We start from the raw sequence: 7,500 nt of genomic DNA, 5'->3' as shown, positions 1-7,500 counted from the left end.
AACGCCGAAGGCTTACTTATGAAACTTACGTCTCTCGACGATGGGACGATCCACGCGAAGAGTTGTTACGTGCACGCGTATGGTGCGATTGCGTCGATTCGCTTTTCTGTACGGGGAGCAATAGAACGTTGAGTTGACTTATCGGGTCTTCGTTGGAATTACCGTCGCTGGCATTGTAAACTCCAGATGACCTTGTGATTCCTTCGTCGGGCACTGGTAAAGGGTGGCGATGATGCGTTCTATAATAGAAATACCCGTCGTAGCGTTTCTTCCGAGTCAACCCGCTCACGAAACACTCTCTCGTCGTGGAATCCCCGCGTCGGAGAGTAAAACGCGAATTCATAGTATGGAAACTTACGTCTCTCGACGATGGGACGATCCACGCGAAGAGTTGTTACGTGCACGCGTATGGTGCGATTGCGTCGATTCGCTTTTCTGTACGGGGAGTAATAGAACGTTGAGTTGACTTATCGGGTCTTCGTTGGAATTACCGTCGCTGGCATTGTAAACTCCAGATGACCTTGTGATTCCTTCGTCGGGCACTGGTAAAGGGTGGCGATGATGCGTTCTATAATAGAAATACCCGTCGTAGCGTTTCTTCCGAGTCAACCCGCTCACGAAACTCTCTCTCGTCGTGGAATCCCCGCGTCGGAGAGTAAAACGCGAATTCATACTATGAAAACTTACGTCTCTCGACGATGGGACGATCCACGCGAAGAGTTGTTTACGTGCACGCGTATGGTGCGATTGCGTCGATTCGCTTTTCTGTACGGGGAGAAATAGAACGTTGAGTTGACTTATCGGGTCTTCGTTGGAATTACCGTCGCTGGCATTGTAAACTCCAGATGACCTTGTGATTCCTTCGTCGGGCACTGGTAAAGGGTGGCGATGATGCGTTCTATAATAGAAATACCCGTCGTAGCGTTTCTTCCGAGTCAACCCGCTCACGAAACTCTCTCTCGTCGTGGAATCCCCGCGTCGGAGAGTAAAACGCGAATTCATACTATGAAAACTTACGTCTCTCGACGATGGGACGATCCACGCGAAGAGTTGTTTACGTGTACGCGTATGGTGCGATTGCGTCGATTCGCTTTTCTGTACGGGGAGAAATAGAACGTTGAGTTGACTTATCGGGTCTTCGTTGGAATTACCGTCGCTGGCATTGTAAACTCCAGATGACCTTGTGATTCCTTCGTCGGGCACTGGTAAAGGGTGGCGATGATGCGTTCTATAATAGAAATACCCGTCGTAGCGTTTCTTCCGAGTCAACCCGCTCACGAAACTCTCTCTCTCGTCGTGGAATCCCCGCGTCGGAGAGTAAAACGCCGAAGGCTTACTATGAAACTTACTCGACGATGGGACGATCCACGCGAAGAGTTGTTACGTGCACGCGTATGGTGCGATTGCGTCGATTCGCTTTTCTGTACGGGGAGTAATAGAACGTTGAGTTGACTTATCGGGTCTTCGTTGGAATTACCGTCGCTGGCATTGTAAACTCCAGATGACCTTGTGATTCCTTCGTCGGGCACTGGTAAAGGGTGGCGATGATTCGTTCTATAATAGAAATACCCGTCGTAGCGTTTCTTCCGAGTCAACCCGCTCACGAAACTCTCTCTCGTCGTGGAATCCCCGCGTCGGAGAGTAAAACGCGAATTCATAGTATGGAAACTTACGTCTCTCGACGATGGGACGATCCACGCGAAGAGTTGTTACGTGCACGCGTATGGTGCGATTGCGTCGATTCGCTTTTCTGTACGGGGAGCAATAGAACGTTGAGTTGACTTATCGGGTCTTCGTTGGAATTACCGTCGCTGGCATTGTAAACTCCAGATGACCTTGTGATTCCTTCGTCGGGCACTGGTAAAGGGTGGCGATGATTCGTTCTATAATAGAAATACCCGTCGTAGCGTTTCTTCCGAGTCAACCCGCTCACGAAACTCTCTCTCGTCGTGGAATCCCCGCGTCGGAGAGTAAAACGCGAATTCATACTATGAAAACTTACGTCTCTCGACGATGGGACGATCCACGCGAAGAGTTGTTTACGTGCACGCGTATGGTGCGATTGCGTCGATTCGCTTTTCTGTACGGGGAGAAATAGAACGTTGAGTTGACTTATCGGGTCTTCGTTGGAATTACCGTCGCTGGCATTGTAAACTCCAGATGACCTTGTGATTCCTTCGTCGGGCACTGGTAAAGGGTGGCGATGATGCGTTCTACAATAGAAATACCCGTCGTAGCGTTTCTTCCGAGTCAACCCGCTCACGAAACTCTCTCTCGTCGTGGAATCCCCGCGTCGGAGGGTAAAACGCGATATATAATAGTATATGCCAGTGGTTCGCGCGCGTCGTCTCTGAGATACGCGGTCGACAGAGTTCCGAAAACACGTGATGTGCCACGATTTCCGTGCGTCTTACATCTTTCGACGATGGGACGATCCACGCGAAGAGAACGTTCGTGCTTGCGTGAGGTGCAACAGCGTCGATTCGCTTTTCTGTACGGGGAGAAATAGAACGTTGAGTTGACTTATCGGGTCTTCGTTGGAATTACCGTCGCTGGCATTGTAAACTCCAGATGACCTTGTGATTCCTTCGTCGGGCACTGGTAAAGGGTGGCGATGATTCGTTCTATAATAGTAATACCCGTCGTAGCGTTTCGACCGATGTCACCCGCCACGAAAGTCTCTCTCGACGTGGAAACCCCGCGCCGAAGAGTAAACGCGAAGGCTTACCATACGAAAGAAAACGGTATTATACGCCTGTGGTATGTGCGTCTCGGCTCTGTGATACGCGATCGGCAGAGTTACAAAAAAACGTTGATGGGCCACGATTTCCGTGCGTCTTACATCTTTCGACGATGGGACGATCCACGCGAAGAGTAGTTACGTGCTCGCGCGAGGTGCGATAGCGTCGATTCGCTTTTCTGTACGGGGAGAAATAGAACGATGAGTTGACTTATCGGGTCTTCGTTGGAATTACCGTCGCTGGCATTGTAAACTCCAGATGACCTTGTGATTCCTTCGTCGGGCACTGGTAAAGGGTGGCGATGATTCGTTCTATAATAGAAATACCCGTCGTAGCGATTCGGCCGAGTCACCCGCCACGAAACTCTCTCTCGTCGTGGAATCCCCATGTCGGAGAGTAAAACGCGAAGGCTAACTATATAAGAAATATATAGTATTATTTATGCCTGTGGTTCTCCGTTTGCCCTACTCTCAGATACGCGACTCGGAGAGTTACGAATAATCGTGATGGACCACGATTTCTGTACGTCTTACATCTTTCGACGATGGGACGATCCACGCGAAGAGATCATTCCTGCTTGCGTGAGGTGCGATAGCGCCGATTCGCTTTTCTGTACGGGGAGAAATAGAACGATGAGTTGACTTATCGGGTCTTCGTTGGAATTACCGTCGCTGGCATTGTAAACTCCAGATGACCTTGTGATTCCTTCGTCGGGCACTGGTAAAGGGTGGCGATGATTCGTTCTATAATAGAAATACCCGTCGTAGCGATTCGGCCGTGTCACCCGCCACGAAAATCTCTCTCGTCGTGGAATCCCCGCGTCGTAGAGTAAACGCGAAGGCTTGCTATAGAAGACTATAGTTTATACGCCTGTGGTTCACCGGTTGCCTGCTCTCCGGGGTACGCGATCGCGCAGGAGTTACGGAAGAACTTGATGGGCCACGATCTCCAAGCGGCTATATCTTTCGACGATGGGACGATTCACGCGAAGAGAACGTTCGTGCATGCGTGAGGTGCGATAGCGTTGATTCGCTTGTCTGTACGGGGAGAAATAGAACGATGAGTTGACTTATCGGGTCTTCGTTGGAATTACCGTCGCTGGCATTGTAAACTCCAGATGACCTTGTGATTCCTTCGTCGGGCACTGGTAAAGGGTGGCGATGATTCGTTCTATAATAGAAATACCCGTCGTAGCGTTTCGACCGATGTCACCCGCCACGAAATTCTCTCTCGTCGTGGAATCCCCGCGTCGGAGAGTAACCGCCGAAGGCTTGCTATAGAAGACTATAGTTTATACGCCTGTGGTTCACCGGTTGCCGGCTCTCCGGGGCACGCGATCGCGCGAAGGTTACGGAGGGACGTGAAGCGCCCGAGCAATGAAACGTCCGCAGGAGGAAACGAGCAACCGCCGAACATTGTTTCGCGACGTTTCCATAATGTATTGTCGTTTCGCTCGCATCCCGCTTCTTTCCCCTAGTTTCCTCGACGCGTAGTTTCGCAGCCTTAGTGGACGAATCATTCTCGATTCGAGGAAAGATATGCAGTGGGGCGTGCAATGAGCCCGCCAGAGACCACGATCTCCAATGCGTCTTTACATCTTTGGACGATGGGACGATCCACGCGAAGAGAACGTTCGTGCTTGCGCGAGGTGCATTAGCGTCGATTCGCTTTTCTGTACGGGGAGAAATAGAACGATGAGTTGACTTATCGGGTCTTCGTTGGAATTACCGTCGCTGGCATTGTAAACTCCAGATGACCTTGTGATTCCTTCGTCGGGCACTGGTAAAGGGTGGCGATGATTCGTTCTATAATAGAAATACCCGTCGTAGCGATTCGGCCGAGTCACCCGCCACGAAACTGTCTCTCTTTCGTCGTGGAAACCCCGCGTCGGAGAGTAAAACGCGCGAAGGCTGTGACTGTAACATATATATATATATATACACAGTATACAATGCCTGTGGTTTTTGCGCGTGTCGGCTCTTCGGTATACGCGATCGGCCAGAGTTACGGAGGGACGGTGAAGCGCACGAGAAATTGAAACGGCCGCACGATTGGAACCGAGCAACCGTCGAACATTGTTTCGCGACGTTTCCATAATGCGTTTTCGTTTCGCTCGCATACCGCTTCTTTTCCCCTAGTCTCTGAGACGCGTTTTCGAGCCGTTCTTCTACTATCGATTCTCGTAGAGAGAAGGGACCGGGTAGTCTGGAAGTGGAACCCGCATCTTGCGTGTACCGTACACGGAATTGAGAGGACCGGCCGTGAAGCTCGTTTTAAAGCCGTGCGTCTGACACCCAACTCTTGCGCGCCAATTTCGCGGCAAGAGATAATATGGGACGAATGACCGGCAAAGAGCCAGCTGTGAAGTCTGTTTTTTTAATCGAATCCGTGGACGTGTGTATGCCGTAGCGTCGCTCGTCGTGTTCGTTCATGGTCGTTCCGAGAGAAAGAACGAAAGCGGTAACGAAGGGACCGGCCGTGAAGCTCGTTTTAAAGCCGCGCGTCTGACACCCAACTCTTGCGCGCCAATTTCGCGGCAAGAGATAACATGGGACGAATGACCGGCAAAGAGCCAGCTGTGAAGTCTTTTTTCATTATTTGCTTTCAATCGATCGATCGGTACGATTCGTGCAACGTTTCGCGCGATGCGACGCGAAAACATGCGCGCAACAATAGATGCGTCTGATCGGAAGAACGCGAGGGTCGACTGCACGCGATGGATTCAGTATCGGGTAGGATACAAAATATATCCCCGTCGTTTCCACGCGTGCGAGTCTTCTGCGTCTTTCGCGGGTTTTTGAATGCACTATACGCCCGGAACGTCGAGAAATATATACATATTACTTGAACGTTTTTCGTCTCGAAAGGCTTCGGTGTCGTCTCCAAGGCGACGCCTGAATCTCCTTCGCGCGCTGGTCGGAGATTCAGGTATCAACTTTTATCTTCTCTTTGAAAGAAGAGAGATATTAGGTCGAACAAGTGAGAATAAAATTATATATGTGAAATATAAAATTTATACGATTACCCTGAACGGTGGATCACTTGGCTCGTGGGTCGATGAAGAACGCAGCTAATTGCGCGTCAACGTGTGAACTGCAGGACACATGAACATCGACATTTCGAACGCACATTGCGGTCCACGGATACAATTCCTGGACCACGCCTGGCTGAGGGTCGTTTACGTACCATACACTGCTTGCGTAGCTCTGTCAAATCCCCGCCGTCGTTCACCTCTTCGGATCGAACGTTTTTTTACCGAAGGGCGCAAAGAACGTCTCTGAGTCGGGTTAAGAGAAGGATGCTACGTACGAGCGAACGATGGGTGTCTCGTCGGCGTTTGTCGCGGACACGCGAAAATTCTGTGAATTTCACGGACAGTGTACGTTCTAGTTGTTGCAAAACGATCGGAATCGTTTGTATGGACTCGCGTGAGTGTTCGCGGCGTCGTGCGTCGTTCAATTACGACCGCCCGCGGATACCGCTCCACTGCGATATGGATCTGAGCGACAACTTTTTCGGCTGTTCGTGAGATGAACGGTTTCGTGTGTTTAGAAAAATTTTTTTTCCCGCGCTCCCGACGTCACCTGAAATGATGCGTCAGAGGTGAAAGAAAATATTAAGAAGTCGAGAGAGAGAGACTACACACGTTTTATTCATATTTTGTATACCGTGCGTGAGACGGATGTGCACGACACGTCGTATGTCGGTATATTACCGACTGGCCCCAGGGAGATTGTTTTCTTCCTCTCTTACGAATGAGATGTACGTTTCGGAGGATCGTCGTTACCGAAACACACGGCAAAACGAGACTTCTCGCAGCAGAACCTTTATACACAATACACATCGACTCTTTTTACCCCGAGAGAGAGAAAAGGTGTATTTCTTTTTTTTATTTTTCGAATTCGACGCACGAACGCTTTGACGACTGGAGAAAAACACGGTGTGTGTTAAAATCGTGCGGGACGAGCATGCGTATTCGTAACGGGTCGAATAGTTCTTATTCCCCGTCGTCGCGTGTCCTCGCTGGACCACCACCGTGCGCTTCCGCCACGTTCAGTTGAATTTCGAAATATATATATATAAAAAGAATCACCATATACTCTCTTTCGGGAGGTGTATTTTTATCGGTTTCTGCTATAGAGAAGAGACGGAGATCGTGTTGTGAGGTGTAACGTTTCTGTATCCCCGTTTCGGAGGATCGTCGTTATCGGCGGAACACACGTCAAAACGAGACTTCTCGCAGAACCTTTATACACAATACACATCGACTCTTTTACCCCGAGAGAGAGAAAAGGTGTTTTTCTTTTTTTTTTATTTTTCGAATTCGACGCACGAACGCTTTGACGACTGGAGAAAAACACGGTGTGTGTTAAAATCGTGCGGGACGAGCATGCGTATTCGTAACGGGTCGAATAGTTCTTATTCCCCGTCGTCGCGTGTCCTCGCTGGACCACCACCGTGCGCTTCCGCCACGTTCAGTTGTATTTCGAAATATATATATATAAAAAGAATCACCATATACTCTCTTTCGGGAGGTGTATTTTTATCGGTTTCTGCTATAGAGAAGAGACGGACGATCGTGTGTGACACCACGTGGTAACGTTTCCGTATCCCCGTAAAATACGTTTATCTTTTCTCGTAGAAAAGAGAGAGGAAGAGGCAGGAGCTCCTCTTTGGCGAGGCTTTCGAACGTCGCGTCCCGTCCGCCGGAATATAATGATATAAATATATAACCGCCGCCGACTTTGTGCGAAAGCGT

General features: G+C 49.7%; 1 non-coding gene across 1 annotated transcript; it reads left to right on the top strand.

The window, feature by feature from the left end:
* The first annotated feature begins 5,763 nt into the window (after positions 1-5,763).
* LOC143176448 (5.8S ribosomal RNA) lies at positions 5,764-5,918 on the top strand. Its single transcript, XR_013000995.1, has one exon. It is a non-coding gene; the product is annotated as a 5.8S ribosomal RNA (ribosomal RNA).
* The last annotated feature ends 1,582 nt before the right edge of the window (positions 5,919-7,500 follow it).

This window comes from Nomia melanderi, unplaced genomic scaffold, assembly GCF_051020985.1.
Source record: "Nomia melanderi isolate GNS246 unplaced genomic scaffold, iyNomMela1 scaffold0560, whole genome shotgun sequence".
Classification (NCBI taxonomy): Eukaryota; Metazoa; Arthropoda; class Insecta; order Hymenoptera; family Halictidae; genus Nomia; species Nomia melanderi.
This window is presented reverse-complemented; position numbering and strand designations above follow the sequence as displayed.